The 22238-nt window shown below is 38.3% G+C and overlaps 2 protein-coding genes across 5 annotated transcripts in view; one reads left to right on the plus strand and one right to left on the minus strand.

The window, feature by feature from the left end:
• The window catches only part of cep85l (centrosomal protein 85, like), a 289277-nt gene that overhangs the window by 75793 nt on the left and 191246 nt on the right, over nt 1-22238 (minus strand). The window lies entirely within an intron of this gene.
• pln (phospholamban) overlaps nt 13816-22238 on the plus strand; it is a 32759-nt gene continuing 24336 nt past the window's right edge. For 2 of the 3 annotated variants that reach the window (XR_009646968.1, XR_009646966.1), the window contains exon 1: nt 13816-13903. The gene's annotated coding sequence lies outside the window, so the exon portion shown is untranslated. The remainder of the gene's footprint in view (nt 13904-22238) is intronic. The other variant, XM_060850784.1, reaches the window with a different exon arrangement.

Raw genomic sequence — 22238 nt, forward strand, 5'->3', positions numbered from 1 at the left:
ATGGCGGAACTGTGATGCAAAGTTCACTGAATTTAAATATACAGAACTAATATAGGAACTTGGATGAGGAACACTCATGACCAAGAAATGACAGGCTTCAAACTACACAATGCAAGTCAGTATTTCATACTAATCATCTTAAAGTTCATTTCATTCAGCCATTTGAACATCTTCTTAAATTGGAATATCCCTGTTAATTCACAGGCTACCTGCACTGCTCTGATTTTGAAATGGGATACATTTCTAAATTCATGTTTATCTAACTTCTATTCTGCCAAAGTACCAGATGACTCCATTACTTCTGAGTTCTTCTGCAAACTATCAGTGCAATTTTCCCATTTTAGTCAGTTTGGAGGTGAATTAATGTGTTATGTGGCAACTAAAATACCATCCCCACCATTGAGATAACCCAATTAATTGCATGCCAATTAGCTTAGTAACAGCTGACAAGCAGAGCATAAGTAAGTTTCTTGGCCTATCACAGGCCCCAATAATGGTGTCCCAGGTTGCCAGAAGTTGCTGGCCAATCAGAGGCTGGCAAATTCTGGGGCCTAAAAGTCATTAGTTGAGGTCACTATCTCAAAGACATTTGGAGGCAAGGGCAAGGGATGGCTTTCAGAAGGCTATTCCTTTGCTCTGTATCCCTGCTTCCAGCTGTCCCCAAATACTGGGCAAATAGAAGTAACTCCTGACTCTGTATGAAGTCTGCCCAGGAAACCAAGTGCCGTTCCTAATGACTGGGTAGGCCGATAATTGGTGAAGAGGCAAGTTGAGGCTCTTAACTGGCCATTAATTAAGGGCTTTGAGCAGTGATGAATTGAGAAATTCCCAAGAGGATCACCTTGTTCATATAACTGGTGAGATGACATGAAGGGATTGGGGACAGTGCAGGGGGTGATGGGGCAGTAACTCTCCAATTTACCCAGTTATGTTTCCTTCTTGCCATCTCTTTTACTAATCCAGGTAGAAGAAAAATTCTGCTTCATGTGATCGTTATGAAAATGCAAAAGCTGTAATGGATGACACAACATGTCATCATTGCAAAGACTGCCAAATATCTGCAATTCGCTAGCAATTGTTAGCACTGATATTTTTATAGATTATGCTATTATAGCTGACAATTTGACATTTTACTGGCTTTGGTTATAGCTGCTGGTGCTGTAATGTTTATCAATGACAACTTTTCAGTGACATCTAAATGAAATGGTGAATAACATTTATGACACAGTCTGTGCAAATGAAGATGCTTAGAGCTTGTCAAATGACAGTGTCATATATTAAACACCATTACAATATTAAAGCCTCATGTCAAAGGCTTATTTATAAGCAAAGGCAAAAACCATTTAATCTGTCTCTCGAAACCAATTTAATTATTCCCTCATGTTAACTCACACAAAATCTTATTTATATGCATTTTATCAGATATTGAATTGGCTCGGTTTATTAAATCAAATTAATTAGATGCTAATTCTGAAGATTTGACAGTGACCATGAGATTTTGCAGAGTTATTCTAGTCTCGATATTTAAATGTGTGGAATTATTAATCAACTGCTTAGATACAGCCAAATAACTTGTATGCACCTCATTTCTCATTCAAATATATTTGCCTCAATTTGAAGTGAGGCTATATTTGCCATGTTATGCAGAATTAGGGCACTTTTCACATGTTTGGGACATATGGAGTTCATATCAGATGAACTAAGCAAAAGACCAAGTTTAGAATATCATCCCTCAAATGATGCGTTGTAAAAAGACACGTTATATGTGTTAGATTGGAGAATACCCATTGACAATGTAGAGTTGAAGCTGAGATGAGACCAACCACAACAATATTGAATGATGGAGCAGATCCAAGGGCCTGAATTGCCAACTCCTGCTCTTATTTTTATGATCAATACTGCTGGAGAAATAGTTAATGTACAAAATGACTTTCTAACATTATGTTTCAGAGACAGTAATCATCTTACTCTAATTTGTCAATGACATCTTGCTTTCTTTTCCTTATAAACAAGATACTGTGAATATTTTCTTGGTCTTCCTCCAGCCTCCACTGTAAACAAATTTCTTCTCTTCCAGAGATCTTTTCCCTTCTTCTTGTCTGAAGGTAATGATTTTCTTTGGAGCCAGTGAATTACATATCCAGGTTCAAGGAGGATCTTAGGAACTGGAAGTCGGATCATCACTTTCTGCACATTTTAAGTGATTTGTGTACAATAATTATCAACACAAGTCAAAAATAAGGCATCAATGATGCTTGTGGACAAAACTCATACACATGTACTATTGTAGACAGCCAATTGGAGATGATCATGAATATTGAAGCAGAAACAACCACCAGTGTTTTTTGTTTTGTTTGCTGTCTGCAGGCAGATGTGAGTACAAAATTTAATTCTGTGGCATCCTATCATAGCTTCTTCTTTGATCCTTCATATTAATGTGATGGGTATTGAGCACTATTGAAAATTTCCACCAGAGAATAAGCTGCTGAAGTCCAGTAGTTGACACATATTGATTTGTAAGTTTGAAAGCCACACCATTTTCCAGCAATTACTGGCAAATAAAACAAACTGGCATGAGGCAAAATATTGAAAACAATACATCATGTCTCCTCTGACACATTTTGGATTATGACAAACAATGAGGAGGGAAAAAACATAAATAAAACTTGTAAGTAGTAACTAGACTGGCAATCTATTAGTGAACAACATTTAGCAAGCTCTGGGTAGTAACTGAAAATACGATCTCGAGCATATATAATCCAAACTATTGTCAGTGACTAAGTGAGAGGCACCAAAACAGGGGAATTAGTGCAGTAGCTGTCGTGTCACTGTAATCTGAGAACCTTGTCTAATGTTCTGAGGAAATGAGTTCAAACCTCACAACAGCCTGTGGTGAATTTAAATTCAGTGAGTACATACAGAATATAAAGCCTCAGTAAGGTGACTGAAGCTAATGTCAATTGTTGTAAAAGTCTGGTTAAATTATGTCTCAGAAAAGAAAATCTGCCATCCTTATTCTTTACTGGCCTTGTCTAATGTGACTCCAGACCTACATGAACAGGATTGACTCTTAACTGCTCTCTGCAAGGGTACAAAGCAAGCCAATTAGATAATGGGCAATAAGTGCTGATTTTGTCATATCCCTTGAAAAAAAACAAGGCAAATATTTCTGTCAAGTAACCTGTCAAATATAGCTTGCTGCCATCTTTTCAGAAAAACCTAATTTGGGATTAGGGATATTAAATCAAGTGAAATATCAATGTCAACTAGTCAGACACTTCATCTAGTTTTCTCGCACATGATAGTCAGGATGTGCAGTTATTTTTACATATACCTGATACTTTAGTTTCCAATCAGTGGCTTGTCAACCACTTCCATTGCAACTCACTACTATCATTAATTTTATAGTCTGTCATAACAGCCAATTCCATGATCAAATATAAATGATTGAAAGTTCAGGATGTTTAGTTAAACTCATCCCCAAATGTAGAATTTAATGGATTGTAAATAATCTCGTCATTAATTCATGTAAACTTGTGATACAGTTGCTGGGCAACCACTTTGTTAATCAAATTAAACTTGAAGATTTTAAAATTCAGAAGCATACGAGTGCTGTTTTAATTCATTTGTGGGATAATAGCATTGTTGGCAAGGCCAGAATTTATTGCCTGGTCTCAACTACCCCTTCAGAAGATGGCAGTGAGTTGGCACCTAGAATGCTGCAGATCATCTTGTGCAGGTACACCCACAGTGCAGTTCAGATGGGAGTATCAGATTTTGATCCAGTGATAGTGAAGGTATAGTAATGTCAGGATGGTGTTACTCAGAGGAGAACCTGCAGCTAATGGTGTTACCATTTGAAATCTTGTTCTACAAGAAGAGATCACAGATTCGGAGGATGCAGTCAAATAGCCTTGCCAAGTTGCTGCAGCAACCTTGTGTATGTTCTTACATTATATAATGTCGCTATGGAGGGATCAAACTATAATGTGGTGCATAGGCTGCCAAAGAAGCGGTTGTATTGTCCTGAATTATTTTGAGTTTCTTGAGTATCACTGGAACTGAAATCAGCAGGTAGAGAATATTTCTGACTTGTGCCAGTTAGATCCTGGATGGACTTGGAAAATTAGAAGGTGAGTCACCCATAACAGCCTTTCTAGTTTCTGACATGCTTTTGTGGTTACAATTTTTAAATAGCTGGTCCAGTTAAGATTCTAGTCAATGGTGATTTTGGAAGATTCAGCAACACTAAAATGGTTGATAATTAAGGGGAGATACTTAAATTCACTCTTGTTGGAAATGGTCATTGCCTCGCACTTGAGAGGCACAAATGTTATTTGTCACTTATAGGTCTAAGCTTGAACATTATCTTGCTGTTGCTGCACCCAACATAATGTCTAAATTTCAGCATCGATGAAATGTGAATGGTAAAGAACACTGTTCAATTATCAACAATCATCCTCACTTCTAGCCTTACGTAAGAGGGATAGTCATGGATGAAGATGATTATACCTAGGACTAAGGAACTGTGAAAGTTCTTGATACTAGAAGGCTTAGGCTCATGTTCCACCTGCTCCAGAGGCATGTCATAATAAGCCCGAACACAAAAGAAGTCCCCTCAGTGATATTCTGAACCGTAAATAATTGGCTTCCAACAACCTCAGCGATCTCCGTTTGTTAACTATAGGTATAGCTCCATATGGAGGGAAGTTTTCCTCTTGATTCCCATTGACTGGTTTTGCTCGAGCTTCTTTAATACCATACTTGGTGAAAATTCTGCCTTGATATCAAGGGTATTTTCTCTCATCAACCAATGCATAACAACACTGAAAGGATACTGGCAATTTAATGTTTGAGGCAAAGTCAAAATTTACCAATCCTGCACTTCCACTCTAGGACAGGATATGTTGTAGACAGAGTTGCATTATTATAGTGTCAGTTCCTGTCACCCTTTGAGATTGGCCCTCACCAGAGGAATTGGATTTATTTCTAATCAATATTTTATAAATCAAATTCCATGAATTAATCCATTGTTTCAGGGATAATGAGTACCTGCAATCTGAAGGGTTTGAAAGCCAAGAAAAGAAAGAATCCTAAAAAGCCCTGGGGTCCAGTTGAATTGGTAGAGGCAAGATGTCCTTGGATGTGTCTTTACAAGGAAGTACAAGCTAATCTACACTCACATAAAGGGTAGGGGAAGTGTGGATATTGATTGTCCTAAAATGTCAAGATGCCTGGTTTCAATGGGTGAGGAGATAGTCCTGCAGCAGTTAAAAAGAATCAGGCCAAAGACATTTGTTCTGACTCATCCCTTTCATAAAATATTCATTATGCTCTTGATCTTTTCCCAGCTTCAAAGCACATACGCACTCTAGTAGTGTATTTTCTGACTGGATATTGTAGAATTATAGCCTGCATGGCACTGTATTCAATCAAGTAGAGATGCCTTTAATTTTAAGAAAATGAACCTTCCATCAGATTGTTTACACATGCAGCAAAAAACAACTACATTGGACCTTTAACAGCCTTGAACAAAATTTCAGTCCATGGTCCTTAACTAAAGAAAAATCCTGCAAGAACTAAGCAGACGCTTTGGTAACCAGTAAATAACATTTTATAGTCAGTTCTGCGAGAACACAATAGTTCCATTCTTGCGCAATCCCAGTTATAAGAAAATCATGAAATAGCAGCACCATTTAAACTGAACCATATTATAACCAATGCACGCTTTAAAACTCCATGCTTTACAAACCATGTCCCCAATTCGTCAATCGTGTTTTAGCAAATTAGTGTTAATGAAACATGCATTTTTACAGAATGACCTAAACACCTTTATGTCATTATTTTGTGTCTTTGCATTGTTGGCTGAGAAAGATAGAGCCATTAAAAGAAATATTCACTATAATTATTCTCCTGTCTAAGAAATCTGCATGTGAGCAAACCATTACCAAAATAAATCATAAGCTGGATCACATTTAGAGATATTGAGAAGATTTGCATTTCAGCCAAACCGATACAATTGAGAAAGATATTTGTGGATGATTTTTCTATAATTAAATATGATTGGAATATTAAGTCACCAGCGGTAAAACAGCGTGTGATATATTGGCAAACAATCATACGATTTTATTATTACCGATCAATTTCAAAATTGCGAAGTATAAATTAGAAATTGCGCTTTGTAAAAGGAGAGAAGAGACGGGAGTTCTGATCTTCAGAAAGGAAGCAGAAAGCATTTAAGAGTCCTAACTGCAAACAGAGTCATACTGGTCTTCATTAGTTCCTATTTCTCTTCCTTACTGCAGCTGCATCAATATGTCCAATAGTTCCATGTGACATTGCTGTAATAATCGATTCTGAGTTCCAAGCATGAACAAAGTAAAGTGCGAGCATTCTAATCATCTCCTTTCTCCATTATCTTCCTTTTCTTTTACAAAAGCTTCATTTACTGTATTAACTTAATTGATGTTAATCACCATGCATGCCCCTGATCTTCTCAGCATCCCACCAATCCAAGCCCTCGATTAGGCAAACAATCTCTTTGCTAAACAAAATTCTGTCTTCAGGAGTCCAAGCCATTGATGTGGCCTCAATATATTCCTACATTCCCTAACTTCTGCCCAACTGAAGACAAACATCCCATATTGGATTTACAGTCTGAGACTACAATTCTCTATTGGCTTCAAGTTGACATGAAGCATCCCCAAATTCAATGGAAAACCTTGATGCCATTTACCTTGTTAAGGATTGGGTGGAGGCTCTGATTCTAAGGTTGTTTGACACTTTCACTATTAATTCTCTCCTCCTCCCAGACCTGATCTGCCAATCAGCTCAGCTGAAGACACTGTGACTTTCCTACCTCCTGCCAATGTAGCTGCAGCAAGATTCCCTCTTGCTTTCGAAACCTTGCCATTTTGGAAGGCAAACTAAAAACAGCTCAAACCTTCCAACAATAGCAACTAAAGGCAGCAAGGTTGCTCCAGCAATGGCACACCAATTTTTTCCAAAAAAGGGAACCCCGGCTCTAGGTTTACTGGCGGACTTCATGGGCTTCTTGTTTAAAGACATGCTGTTTGTTTGGTACTCAGAATGAGCAAGAGGCGTGCTTGCTGAGAGATAAAAACCCGCTTCGCCCTTGATGTCAACTCCTGTGACCATGTCCAGTGACTCTCACAACCTTTGGCTTGGGGCCACTCATTGAAGAAAGTCTCATCAGCCATCCCTTTTGGAGTCACTGATGGGCGATAGCTGTAGCAGTGGTTGGCAGCTTCAGTGATGGGGAGGGGAGGACAGGATTCCCTCTTCAGGAGCCTTTAATCTTGGCAAACTACAAAGGCAGCCAGTTAGGTGTCTGATGGGCACCCAATACGAGCCAGCTTTCACCATATAAAGTGAGAGAGGATTCACACAAGATTTCCTGCCAGCAGGTGAATCCCACATTACAGATATTAAATTCCACCCATACACATTTTTCTAATTATAGACACATATAGATACATGAAGTTGCACCACTAAATCACAAGTAGCTCAACACCGGTAGTAACACTAATCGTCCAGATTGTTTTGTGTGTCTGCTACCTGACCACTTGATACACTTTCAAAATTCTTTTTGATATACACTGTCCATCTGAACAACTATATATTTTAAATTGTAAAACCTTAAATGCATTCTGATTCTCCAAATAATGATGCCTGGGCTTTACCTTGAAAATATTTTCATTCTCGCCTTAATTTCAAGGTACCATCTCGTGGGATGATAAATGAATCCCATGCATGTTTAATGAGCTAGAATAACTTTATAAATCATAAATGAAGAAATCACAAGTGAATAATAACAGCTCTCAAGTAGGAAAAAAAGGCTACTTGATTATTATTTACCGAGACTTATTTGTTTGATATTATTTTTCTTGTTCATTATGTTGCTTGTGCATTGAACGAATGGCACCCTTACGACAAACAAAGTTAGAAGTCCCACGAGACCAGGTTATAATCCAACAGGTTTATTTGCAATCACAAGCTTTTGGAGTGCTGCACCTTCATCAGTTCAAGCGAAAAGAAGCATGCAGGCGCAGAATTTATAGGCAGAGAGATCAAAAGATCATACAAATCATGTGGATGGACTCTCGATAGACTGAATATTAAGTCTCTGTAGGTGATCAAAAGTGTCAGACAGTGTGAGGTAAGTGTCAACAGCTGAATAGCAAGTGAAATGATGACCTATAATCTGATTAATTGAGGCAGAGAGATAATTACAACAAATTAAAAATAAGGTAGTGCTGGAGACAAACCAAGCAGTTGGAGTAACATGATGGGTAAGAGAGTTGCATGCTGATGGTTTAATCAAAATAACAAGTAATCCAAAACAGTACAAACTAATTAAGTAGAGAGAGATCATGACAAGTTATTAGGGTGATGATGTCAAAACAGGTCAGTAATGCAGATTGTACAAACACAGAACAGTATGGTGAGGTTACATGTAGGACGGCATGAACGCAAGATCACGGTTGACGCCATCTTCATAGGTACGGAACCTGGCTGTCAGTTTCTGCTTGGCTATTCTACATTGCTGTGTATCTCAAAGGTCTTCTTGGAAGATGCTTACCAAAAGATCAGAGGCTGAATGTCCTTGATCGCTGACGTGTTCCCCAACTGGGAGAGGACACCTCTGCCTGGTGATTGTTGCACCATGTCCATTCATCTACTGTCGTAGTGTCTGAAAGGTCTCGCCAATATATCATGCCTCGGAGCATCCTTTACATTTAATAACTTTATTCTATTTTTATAAAAAATGTTTCTTATTCATTTTCTTTCCTCATCTTCATTGGTGTTTCTGTTTCCAATTTGATTGGAACTGCTTCATTCTTTTCTTGATGTACTTTGCGATACCATTATTAATTCAATTTCTAGATATTTATGATGGAAAATAATGCTTTCTGGAATGAGGTAAAAACCTAATCTGCATTATTCACTAGCAGTTGTTCAGTTACTTAATTATTTAGCCTATCATATGAATTCTTACTTGTTACATTAATAGGATTTTAATAATATGTCATTGATTTACTTTACCAATCATATTGCAAACCAAAGTTTCTGGGCTATCCAAATGCTTGTCTTATTAAGGAAATAAAACTATAGCTGCAGCTAACAGTCATTTGTATTGCAAACAATTCATCCTGAAAGCCTGCTGCGGCAATACTTCAAATGAAAATTTAAGGCTACTTTACTTTGAGTTCTGTTGGTTTAATATAACACGTGACTGCCCAGCTGTCCCACAATAACAGAAGAAGCATTCAGTGAGTGGCCTGACCTCATATCCAACCAGCAAAGAAATTTGAAAAGTTAATTGTGAAGGTCATGGAATTCACCAGATGGATGGAGAGTGGCTATTTTAGAAGGTTCTGTTATGCACTGGCTAACACGTAGGCTTCAAAATGTTATCAGTCAGTTTGTGCAGTTCAAATGCAAGACAAGTTTCTGTGCTTTAGAAACTTCATACAGTGTAATTCTTTTGGCCCTCTATGCCAATTTTCTTTCAGGATTTGATATTTCTGGCAAAATCTGCATTTAATGCCAACCCTTGTTTGACCTGATAACAGGCTTACAAGATCAATAGAGAGGGCAGTTAAAGTCAACTATGTTGGTTTCAGGTTGAACCATGCTGAGGTCAATCCATCCAAGTATGGTATTTCTCCTTCCCTCAATAACTATTGTTTCCTGTTTCTGTATGACAGTTCAACAGCTGCATTCAAATTCTCAAACTGCTCTGGTAAAATCTAAACTTATCTTCTGGATTATTGGTTCAAGCTACTAGTCCAGTAATATAACCTATAAGTATAATGTTCCCTGTGAGACCGATACTACCAGTGTCTGATTAAATAACAATGAGCTTTTATCGAAAGAAATTCCAACAATCAGTGTTTCATCCAGCGTATTTATTTATTTAAGCCATGTTTGAAGCCAACAAATGTAATCGCATTGTGTACTGGTCTAATAATTAAATCAAGCACTGTTTCGGTAGTTTAAGGCAGTGTAGAGGCATTGTAATAGATCTGTATGAGCTAAGTATTCATCTACATAATTCAGTGCTGAAGATCCTAAACTATGAGGTAAACACGAGTAGAATTCATTCCATTCACACAGGTAGCACGATGAAAGATGTACATATTTTTGGATTTGGATATCAAAATAGAGGAAGATGGATGTGGAGCAGTTCTGTGGTTATTTTTATAAAAAGGTCAAAAAGTCATTTTGGAACAGTGACCTAAAGATCAGTTCCAAGAAAACATGTAATTATATTAGACTGTCTGGGAAAACCTCAGTGGTCTTAATAGATAAAATGTTTATACTGTTGTGGTTATGATAGGCAGAATAAACACATGAAGGTAATTAATTTACTTTTGAATTCAGAACAGAAAGTTCAAAACTTTAGTTCAGAACCACCTGGTGAAGGAGCAGCACTCCGAATGTTAGTGCTTCCAAATAAACCAGTTGGTTAATAACCAAATCTGTCAAATCAGTACCTCTGAATGCAGTATATTGCACAAACACCGTCATCAAATTATTTATAAACTTTAACATTCTGAGGAAATGCTCTCTTAAAACAATATTATCTTAGATTCCAGTGTGGAAAAACAATTGAGTGAATGCAGTGTTGCCTGGTGCAGCCTGACCAGCCTTCTGTTAGTTGTACTCTTCTCCTAAAGCCACAACATGAAAGATTTCAGTGGGGGAACTCACACAAGGCATCACAGTATTTCTTTGAAGCATGAAATTCATTATGGAATTTCTCACTTTTATTGGGCCATAAAAGTCCTGAAGAAAAAACATCTGTTTCGTTGCTGTTGGCACAGAATTTCTGAAATACTCTAACAGACCAATAAATACGCGGTAATTACTCAGAAATATTCCTTTGAAGTGATATTTTGAAGTTAAAATTGAAATAGAATTGAAAGGTTCTGTGGATGGGGTCAGATCATTTGGCTCCATTGCTTTAATGGCCAAATAATATTATGCATCTGAGATTTTTGAACTTGCTCCACTATTCAGTGAGAACACGGTTGACCTTTACTTTTAATAGCATTTTCATGCACTATCATCACAGCCCTGAATGTTTTTAATGTGTAGAAAGAAGTCTATTGATCTATGTTTTGAATATACTCAATGACTGCACCAGCACAGCCCTCTTGAATGGAAAATTGCAAAGACTCAACATACTTCGGTGAAGAAATTCCTCTTCATCTTAATCCTAAATGACCTACCCTTATTCCAAAACCTTGCTTTTCATTCCAGGATTTGGTATAAAGCCGACATGACCTTAGGCAAAAAAAAATGCCCGAACTCTCAACTTTCAGCAAGGTGGGTGCCCCAGGAAGACCTGAAGAGGGTGCCAATTCGATATGTGGGGTGGGCAGAAAACTTGTCAGGGATCCAATGCTAGAGTAAAGTTTAAAAATAAAGATGAACACAAATGGCTGTAAATAGTAGAGAGAAGAGCCCACTCCATCAGCAGGGGGGACTGAAGGACAAACAGCATAGGTACCAAGGTCCAAATGACGTATAACGAAATGTGTAAACAAATTACTTCACGAAAGAATACAGGAAACCAGTGAGCGTTGTAAGGGGGCATTTGCAAAACATTATTTAGTCGTTATGACCTCAGGAAAATAAACAATTGCAGCTTCAACAAATAACAAATATCACCCAATTGATATGTTGCAGCTGGCAATTGTCTGGGGAGGGATGAATGGTCAGAAGGGTGGTGGAAGTGCTGAAGTCAATGTTGCATGACATTGTTGTAACGCGGAATGTATAAATGTACTGTACAGAGCAGGACAAGGGGAATGTCTTGGAGTCTACTTTCAGTGACCTCTCCAGGTTGATTTGGTAATGAGCTCCAAATAAAAGTTAATCCTGTGTTTAGCAACACAAATTAAGACTCATCTTTAAATTTCCTCTCCAATACACACTGCCATGCACTCCACATCTAAACTATGCCAACTGTGCAAAATTATGCCATCATATGTACACCCAATACTTAATAGCCCCAATGCCAACACAGTGTCAACTCATGTCGAGCAATGACCTCACCCACCAGTATTTACCTTTTCATGCACTTTGACAAGTAAGTGCAGGCAGACCTCAGGAGCCATTCTCAGACAGGAAGACATGAAGTTCTACTAAATAAAGACTTTCTACTGCAGGCCACTAAACTGAAAAAAAAACACTCATTCACAAAAAAAACATTAGATTTCCTACGTGTAAATTCCTTCACTTCAATAAAGTTTTATAAAGCAAATACTAAGTCAAGTGTAATGAACATTGGAATTCATAGTCCCACATTAAAAAGTTCAAACCACTCGAGGTTGTGAACAAAAATGTGAAATAGAAGGTACCCTTCTGTAATGATAGATCCTTGTGAAATCTGACAAGCAGCACCAAACCAGCTATGGAACTCCTCAAGCTTGTACCAACAGACAGATTGAAATGGAAAGTAATCTTTTATTTAAACCTTCACATCTATTAAGAATTAAAAGGGCTTAAGTTTTAAAAGCCTCGATAGTCCTGACAGATCCCTGTGTCAGCTTTAACAGTCTCAATGATTGGCTACACTTCTTACACATGAACATTTCCACCTTTCACAAATTCTAAAGGGCGTATGACCTCTCCCAAAGAGTAACTTTCCTCCCTCAAAAATTTATGGCACCAGACTTAAATCTGTACCTTACATCTCCAACATGCTATTTAGATCAATCAATAATGTTCAGAACTGTTCTTACCTGGTTTAAGCCGCACATTTCAGGCTTCGGACCCCTACATCACCAAATTCACATGAGAACAGCAGCCAATGATTTAAATAGTCCACAGCTCTGTCAATCACACGTGGGAATAAATAAAAACTCCATTCTTACCCCCATTACAATGAGAAGTACCGTATTCAGGGGTGAGACTTGCGAATTGTGACTTTTTGTCAAATTGGAAACTAAGTAAAAGTTTGGGGCAAAAACAGTGTTACCTGCTTCTCAATCTCTCTCACACCGCCCCCGCCCCCCCCCCCCCCCCCCCCACCCCCACATCATTAATTAAAGTATCCTTTCTGCATCTACCATATGGAGCCCTGTAAGCATTTGATACATTTCAACAAATTGAAATTCACTCCTTTTAACTAACCCTGCTTAGGATGGGATAGAATGTAAACATTAGCTTTCCAAAATTCAGAGTTATTTCCCAACATAGGAAAGACAGGTTAGGCAGCAGATTCCACCTTCAAAGTTAAGATACTCAGTGTCCACCATCTCAAAGACAGTTAGGAGTGGGAAACAAATGCTGGACATGCCAATGACAATCACGTCATGTCAAAAAAAATGTAAAAGCTACATGCGTGTCCACAAAGATTTTATCCAAATATAGAAGGTAAGGAGAGAGAGAGGTGATATTTTCCTTAATAAAGTAATTCTAAATAAAATAAAGTCAAAGCAAATCATTTTCAGCAGCTGCAGTTGCATAAAACAGCACAATTCGTTAAAGCAATGCCAACTGCAAGTCAGAGTCTGGATGTAATGAGTTACAGTCTCCCTTTGCTTGTAACGTAGATTTTACATGCACGCTACTACACTAAATTTGACAAAGTATGGAAGGGGGGAAAGAAGCTGGGGAATGAGGTCATAGAGACCGCTGACTTTGACATGTTTGGTGCCTGAACCACAGCTGGGAGGAGACCTCTGATTTTTATCCAATAAAAACTTTAAACTCAGTCTGTGACAATAATAACCACACCTCTTAAAGTTGGGCTTTTCCACACCCACTTGATTCATACCAATAAACTTTGTGCCAGAGGGAAGCTGTACTGTCCTGCAGTGCTCCTTGATTACAGCCATCCAGCAGCTCATATCCCTAACTCACCGAGGTAAGAATTTGTCAGTCTTTTATTAAACATTTGTGGTTTTAAAATGATGGTATCAAATTTCAAAAGAAGTCTTATTGCTTTTAATGCTTTCTCTGCAAGCTTTCCTTTTTGGAAAGTAGTTGTTTAGCCTTTGTACTTACATTAAAGTGAACAAGGAAGAAGAGAATATATGTGAAAAGAATATTTCATCCTTTCCAATTCCAAATCTCTTACAAAATAGTCATTAACCACTATAAGTCAATAATGAAAAGACACAAATAATCAATAAAACATTAAAAGAGACACTTACTGTCTTTGTTGGCAGGAAGAGAGAAGTTGCAACAGACATATGTCATTGTCACAATGACATCATGAATAAGTGACACAATGACATTTAATAACATCTGTTGACTTAAGATTAAGTTATCCATTCAATTTATATCAAATAATTTTCTTTAAAAATGTTTTTAACAATGGAAAGCTTCTGTATTGCTGGTGTGGGTGTAATATTATTGTGTATGTACACTAAAATACAAAATAGAATTATCCCAATGCCAAACATTCATCAAGAATTTTCTCCTATATAGACAACTAACTTTCTGAAGCAACAATATCTCTGTGCTGTAGAAATGATGAAAAGCAATATACTAATAATGTTTTGAGTCTGAGCACCCAGAGCAGATGGAATTTCAAGTCTCTCACTATTGACTATCACTCAGTTCCACATTATAAAGATGCTTTTCAACTACTAATATTACTTAACAATTATTTCTCAAAAGCTAGCCACCTTGACTTATGAAATCAATATTTCATCACTTTAACAGAAAATGGAAGAAAGGATTTGAATTTTGAAAAATAAATGTTAAACTGTCAATTTCTTTTCTGAGGTACATGACAAAAATATAATTCTTCAACTGATAAATACGCCACTGACATTTTCTATTACATGGTTGTTTCAGACATCCACAGCAGATTCCAATCTATATTTATACTTTTAAACTGATATATTCAAAAGCATGATATGAATGAGATTATACAGAGTACTTCCCAGTACAAAACTGTGATATTTTCATTATACATTTAATGCTTTACTGTCAGAATCAGTTTTCTTTTCTTTGCAAGATATTTGTAGAGTTTGTATAACAAATAGAGATGTACAACATAGTATACACTGGCACATCATTTTCTCTGACTGCAAGACTTGAACTTACAGGGGACGTTAGAATAGTCGCAAATCATAACCCTCACTCTATTAGTCTTTTGCATTGATTTTAATGAACAGAATTTTGGATTGGTGTATAATGTTCCATTGTTGTTCACTTTGCACCATTTTTGAAAGTTAATATTATAGACTTCATGTTCATTCAGTTCCTACAAAACTTCTCTTCTACCATCTGCCTCCTCACACACACCACTACCAAGTTGACAGACTTGCAGGGTGATCTCATGCAACAATGGGTATTAAGAGGAAAGGAAAATACAAAAGAATTACTCCTTACTGTAGCACTGCATCACATAATAGCTAAATCAGATGAATTAGTTGGAAATTATATAACAGAACAATTGCCAGGCACAGCAAAGTTCATACAACAAACTAGTAATTGAATGAAGAGAACCTGCTATTGAAAGGAGGAAAGGAAGGAAGGACAGATGGACAGAGAGATGTGTTCTACTCAGTCTGCTGTGGAAATGGTGATATTTGTGGAATCAAGACTGATCATTTTTACATAAGTGTGCAAAGGTCAAGGTTGAAGCATTTGCAACCTACAACTAAAAATATACAGTGATGTATTTCATCTCAATCTCCTTGTGATGTCCTCAGCATCACAGGGCTATTAGGCTGACAACATTGCACCATTAGTGGCAGCAATGTTTACTGTTTACAAGGCACTCCACGGAACTCATCAAGGATCCTTCAATAGCACCTTTCAAGTCCTAAGCTTGACCAACTGGAAGGATATAGTAGAACACTACTGCCAACTGCAAGTTCCCCTCCAAGCGCCACACTCTCCTGACCTAAATTATAAAACTCTACCTTCATTGTCACTGAATCAAAAAGTAAGAACCACTCTCTGATACGAGATGGTGTACTTCACCAAATGTTTCAGCAGCTGCATAAGGTGGCACAAAACTGCCTTCTCAGGGGCAGTTAGGGTAGGGTGATGAATGCCAGCCTTGCCAGAGATACTCACATCCCAAAAAAGACTTGAGTGGAGAAGACCTTCTGAAGACCAGAGGCACAGTTGGTGAAATTAAAAATTATATGCTCTGAATTTCAACTCAACAAATATGAGACAGGCTTAAACTCAGCAAGATGTTTTTGGCCATCTTAACTCTCACATTTCATTTAGATAGTTCAAATCTGTTTCACTTGCCTGAAACCAGCAGGGGCATGAGCGAATGTGCTGAGTATTGAATCACAGAAGGAGACCATTCAGCCCATCTTGCCTGCATCCACTGTTCAAATGAACAATGCGTTCTAGTGCCAAGCTCCCACTTAGTCCCCACACCTTTGCACAAATTTGTTTATCCAAATAATCATATAATTTCCTTCTTCAATGCCTCACTTGAAATTGTCTCCACCACACTCCCAGGCAGTAAATCTATTATGATAACTACTTGCTGAGTGAAAAGGTTTTTTCTCACCTTAATTTTTTACAAAACACTTTAAATCTCTACTCTCTTGTTCTCTTTCCTTTTACAAGTGTAAACAATATCTCGTTATCGACTTTATTTTGTCCACTCATGATTTTTAAAACCTGTATCAGATCTCCCCTTAGCTTTCTTATCGCCAATCCCAACAGCTTCACTCTATCTTCAGAATTGAACTTTCTCATCCCTGGAGCCATTCCTGCAATTCTCTTCAACCCTCTGTCAACTGTGTTCACTTTCTTCTGATAATCCAAAGCTGTATTCAATATTGCAGCTGAGGTCTGACAATGCCTTGTAGAGGTTCAACATAGCCTCCTTGATCTTCTACTCTCTGTTGAAAATGTGTTGATGGTTAAAGCACAGCAGGTCAGGCAGCATCCAAGGAACAGGAAATTCGACGTTTCGGGCCAGAGCCCTTCATCAGGAGGGCTCTACTCTACTACTACTCATCACTACTTCTACTCTCTGTCCCTATTAATAACATTAAGGATAATACATATGATTCACAAACTGCTCTCTCTACCTGTCCTATCTACTTCAACGATCGACCCTTTGTTTCTGCACCCTTTTAGAACTGAAACCCCAATTTTATGTTGTCTTTCAATGTTCTTCCTACCAAAATGTGTCAGCTCATACTTCTCTGAATTTAACCTCATCTACCAGCCTTCTGCCCACTCCACCAATTTGTCAATGCTCTTCTGGAGTTCCACACTGTCCCTCCTCTTGGTCCACTATTCTTTATATTTTTGTTTATCTCCAAAATATTTCCCTGCAAACCAAGATCTAGATTATTAATATATATCAGGAAAAGCAAGTGTCCCAATACTGACACCGAGGGAACTCCATTACAAACCTTCCTCCAGCTCCCCAAAAAATTAATTTGCCATTTCTTTCTGCTTCCTATCACCTTCCTTTTGTTTCCACATTGCCACTGTGTCTTTTATCCTATAACCCATAACTTTCCTCACAAGTCTGTTATATGGCATGGTGTCAAACATCTCTGGAAATCCATGGATACTACATTCAACAGTATTACCCAATTGAGCCATTCTGCCCAAAGATTGTGGAGAGAGAGAGGGAGAAAAGAATACCCAACATGAGTACTTCATCACAAGAAGTGCTTCAAAAATTAAAAATTCTCACTTAGTTTAGATATTTCTGACCTGATGCTGCTTGCCTTTAAAAATCATGTGGGAAGGAACATTAGTTGCAGTCATTTTAATTCACCAACTACATCATTACTGATGAGTGAATGGAATTAAAATGAGGGCTCTAGGTTTATAAAAGTATATTACTCAAGTAGAATATTTGTACTAAAATATTAGAGAATTTGATTTGAATTAGAACTGGCCATTTATTTTCAAAATGCAATATTTCAAACAAATATACTACTTGAGTTTTTAAAATATACAGATAAAATAATTAGAATTCTCAAAATGATTCTGAGCTTGTTTGTCATCCAGGAGCCAAGAGGCAGGAATTTCCTGGTGGGATGGGAAAAAGTGGCCATCAGGTACTAAGGCATTTCTGTCCTTGGGAAGGTTTCCAGTGAGACCAAATACGGATCAGCTGCCAAAACACAGGTAGTCAGTCAATGTAAATAATTGAAATCCCTATTAAGGGTGATTCCCCCAAACTCATGGCAATTTGTTGACAGGGAAGTCAACCCTTGTAATGCTTGGGGAGGGGAGGGATCGGCTGCCAGATATAAGGTGTTTCCCTGAAAATAAGCATATGGCCATTGGGATGTGAAGATTCCAGCTTCAAAGGGGGGGCTAGAGTAAGGAAGGTTGCTCTTCCAGGCCCAATGGGCCAACCAGGGAGACCTTCATGCTTGACACCTCATACTTTAACATGATACTTTCTTTTCTAAGGGTGCCTCCATATTGATGTGCTGTCTTTAGCCTTGACCTGCCTTAGAGTGTCCACATTCCTCAGTGGGGCTGCAAAGACTCCACTCTCATTGGCTCTCTGATTGGGCAGCAATATCAGAAATCCACCCATGGTTCGTAATTGGTTGGTGAGGAGGCCAGAGGCAGCCATTTAAGAGGCCACATCAGACAAAAACTGCTGAGCCGGTCCTGCGACCAGTAAGAGGAGGCTCAGAATCCCCAGTTTTATCCCGTAACATTGGGGCTCCAAAGCCAGTGTTAAAATTCAGCCCAAAAGGTCATGTTTATTTCTCCTTTAATCACAGCTATTAATAACAACACTGAGTAATAACAGTTACATAAAAAACAAATATAGAGAATCAGGAAGTAAATTGAAAAATGCATAAATTGGAGAAGGAACACACTTCAGACTCATTTCGCTCCTGATTTTCTGGCAATATTTCGAGTTATAGAGACGTACAGCATGGAATCAGATACTTCGGTCCAACTCACCCATGCTGACCAGATATCCTAAATTAATCGAATCCCATTTGCCAGCATTTGGCCCATAGCCTTCTAAACACTTCATTTTCATATACCCATCTAGATGCTTTTTAAATGTTCTTAGTGTACAAGTCTCCACCACTTCCTCTAGTAGCTGATTCCATACATGTACAACCTTGTGTGAATAAGTTGCCCCTTAAGTCTCTTTTAAATCTTACCCCTCTCACCTCATACCTATACCCTCCCTAGTTTTGGACTCCCCTCCCCTGGGGAAAAGGCTATTCACCTGTGCTCCTCGTGATTTTATCAAACTCTATATAAATTTATTTATTCGCAGAAAATTGGAAATGCCATCAATCGAGCAGACAAATTTCTATGTTTGGTTCTCAATTGCACTCTCTTTTTAAGATCCTTCAATAGAAACTAAGTCTGATCAAATTTCCTCTTATATTTTGTACATTGAATATCATTTGCAATGCAAGAGAAAAATTCCTAGAAGTGAATGTTTGAACATAAAACAATCATATGGAAGTTTTGGCTTAAGGTTTGGTTGTTAAAGATAAAATTGCAAACAATAATTTCAGAGGTGACTTTTACGGTTCAGGTTTCCATAACCTGAGTTTGCCTTCCATCTCAAGTTCACAAAATTTCAGATGATCTTGTAGCACTAATGCCTTGTGAACGAAAATACAAATATGCTTCACAGCACAGGCATCTTCACAGAGTCTTGTTAATGCCCTGTCATGCCTTTAACTGACATTAGTCCTTTCGGAAGATGGTGACTACAGAAAATGAAACTTAAGTCAAAGTGTAGAGTAATAAGTGAACGATCTACAACTGTCTCTGTGGATTACTTTTGTGCAATGCATGTTTATCAATCCATACACCGCACATTTCCAAACCAAGGCCAAATAATGCTCCTGTCAGGAAGAGAGTGAGAAATGAAAGCAAACCCTAGCAACTAGTTCAGTCATGACAATACGATGGAAGGATGAGACAAATCATTTTTCTACCATGATTACAGCAGAAAATAGTGTGTCATCCAAGAGAGGAATGGAGAGACAGGGAGGATAATAAATAAACAAAATATTCTAGAAAATCCAGCATGGAGTGTGACAGAAGCCATCATTACTCTGATGTTTCAAACAGTCAACCAGTAGCATTTTATCCAAAGCAATTTCACTATGACAGGAAGTGATGAACAATAGAAATTTATGATCAAGTAGGTCCTTTGTTATCACTTTAAATGAATTAACTTTCTCATATGCATCTTTCACACAAACAGCAGCTACAGTTACTAACTAAGAGATCATTTTACATAAAATTGCAATTTGTACAGGATTAGAAAGAAGTTACAATATAGAAATGAGCTACTTAATTAGATTAGATTAGATTCCCTACAGTGTGGAAATAGGCCCTTCGACCCAACCAATCCATACCGACCCTCCGAAGAGCAACCCACCCAGACCCATTTCCCTCTAAACGATGAGATTAGATTCAATTCATCCTCTATGTGAACAGCAGCCTGAATCCGATCTGCCCATTTAATCCAATATGTCATTATTCTCAATTATTTTCCCTTACTTCTCTATTAGAGATCAAAACTTTAATCCTGTTTTGATAATGATTTTTTTCACTGTGCATATTAATTCAGTGTCGAAAAATATTTCTTAAGTTTTGAGTTCTAAAAGAAACTGAAGTCTTTACTGCCAAGAATTTTCCACTGACCAGCTACAGATTCTTTTCTTCATAAACTTGTAGTTAAACCCTGAAGTCAGATTTATTTGAATATATGCTGTTGCTCATTACTGTCAGCTACAGAAAATATCCATGCATTGCTGTCTGTACTGATCACTGCTACCAGCTACCAGACACTATAACATTAATCAGCACTTTCCAGAAAAAAGGAGAGGAACATTGGAATTTTATTTCTATCATACTAACTTATGGTTTTTCTCCTCCTCTGTCTCTGCGCACATCTCATGCTCCTGTATTGGCCCTTTGGCACCAGGTGCCCTCTGTTACTTAGGAACATAGGAACAAGAGTGGGCCATTCAGCCCATTCAGTCTGCTCCACCATTCAATGAAATGATGTCTGTTTTGTGGCCTAACTCCACATATTGGAGCCATATCCCTTAATACCTTGGCTTAACAAAAAATTATCTCCAATTTAAAATGAACAACTGACCCTGATTTCAGTGCTGTTTGTGGAAGAGATTTCCAAACATCCAACACCCTGTGTGTGTAGAAGTGCTTCCTAACATCTCTTCTAAATGGTCTGGCCCTAATTCCCAGACTATGCCCACTAGTTCCAGAATCCCCAACCAGTGGAAATAGTTTATCTTTAACAACCTTGTATTTGCCTATTAATATCTTAGACCATAAAGCATAGGAGTGGATGTAAGGCTATTCGGCCCATCGAGTCCACTCTGCCATTCAATCATGGCTGATGGGCAATTCAACTCCACTTACCCGCATTCTCCCTGAAGCCCTTAATTCCTCGAGACATCTTGAAGACTTCAATCGGACAACCCCTTAACCATCTAAATTCTAGGCCTGCTGACAGTCATGACAAGCTTTTTGTCTTTATGGCTGCATTTAACAGCAATGTGATACAGTAGCAATATGGAACAAATACAGAAATTCAGCAGGTCTGGCAGCCTCTGTGAAGGGTGAAACAGAGTTAAGGTTTCAAAGCCAAAGTGACAATATGTCTCTTCTTCAGAACTAGAAGCAGTGAGCATGATAGCTCTGGCTAAGGGAGCAAAGTCTACAAGGGTAGGGCAAGGCAATTTAGAGGTATGTTGAGAGCACCCAGGTTGGCTCAGAGTGAGTTCCATCACGGTAAGGAAAGATCCCAGAGACAAAAACAGAAATTGCTGGAGAAACGCAGCAGGTCCGGCAGCATCTGGAGGACTGCAGGAAGTCTGAGACGGAGATGTTGGCCAGGGAACACGGTGGTGTGTTGAAGTGGCAGGCAACAGGAAGCTGAGGATCATTTTCATGGACAGAATGTAGGTGTTCTACAAAATGGTCACCCAGTCTGTGTTCCATCTGCCCAGTGTAGAGGAGACCAGATTGTGAACAACAAATACAGTTAATTAGACTGAGTGAAATGCAGGTAAATCGCAGCTTCACCTGGAAGGTGTGTCTGAGGCTTTGGATAGTGATGAGGGTGGAATCACCTGGGCAGGTGTTACACTTTCTGTGATTGCATGAGAAGGTGCTGTGGGGCCATGTGGAGGCATTGGGAATGGAGGAGGAATGGACTAAGATGCCTAGGAGAGAACTGATAAGGGAGGAAAATGTGTGTCCGGTGGTGGCAGAAA

This window comes from Hemiscyllium ocellatum, chromosome 3, assembly GCF_020745735.1.
Source record: "Hemiscyllium ocellatum isolate sHemOce1 chromosome 3, sHemOce1.pat.X.cur, whole genome shotgun sequence".
NCBI lineage: Eukaryota > Metazoa > Chordata > Chondrichthyes > Orectolobiformes > Hemiscylliidae > Hemiscyllium > Hemiscyllium ocellatum.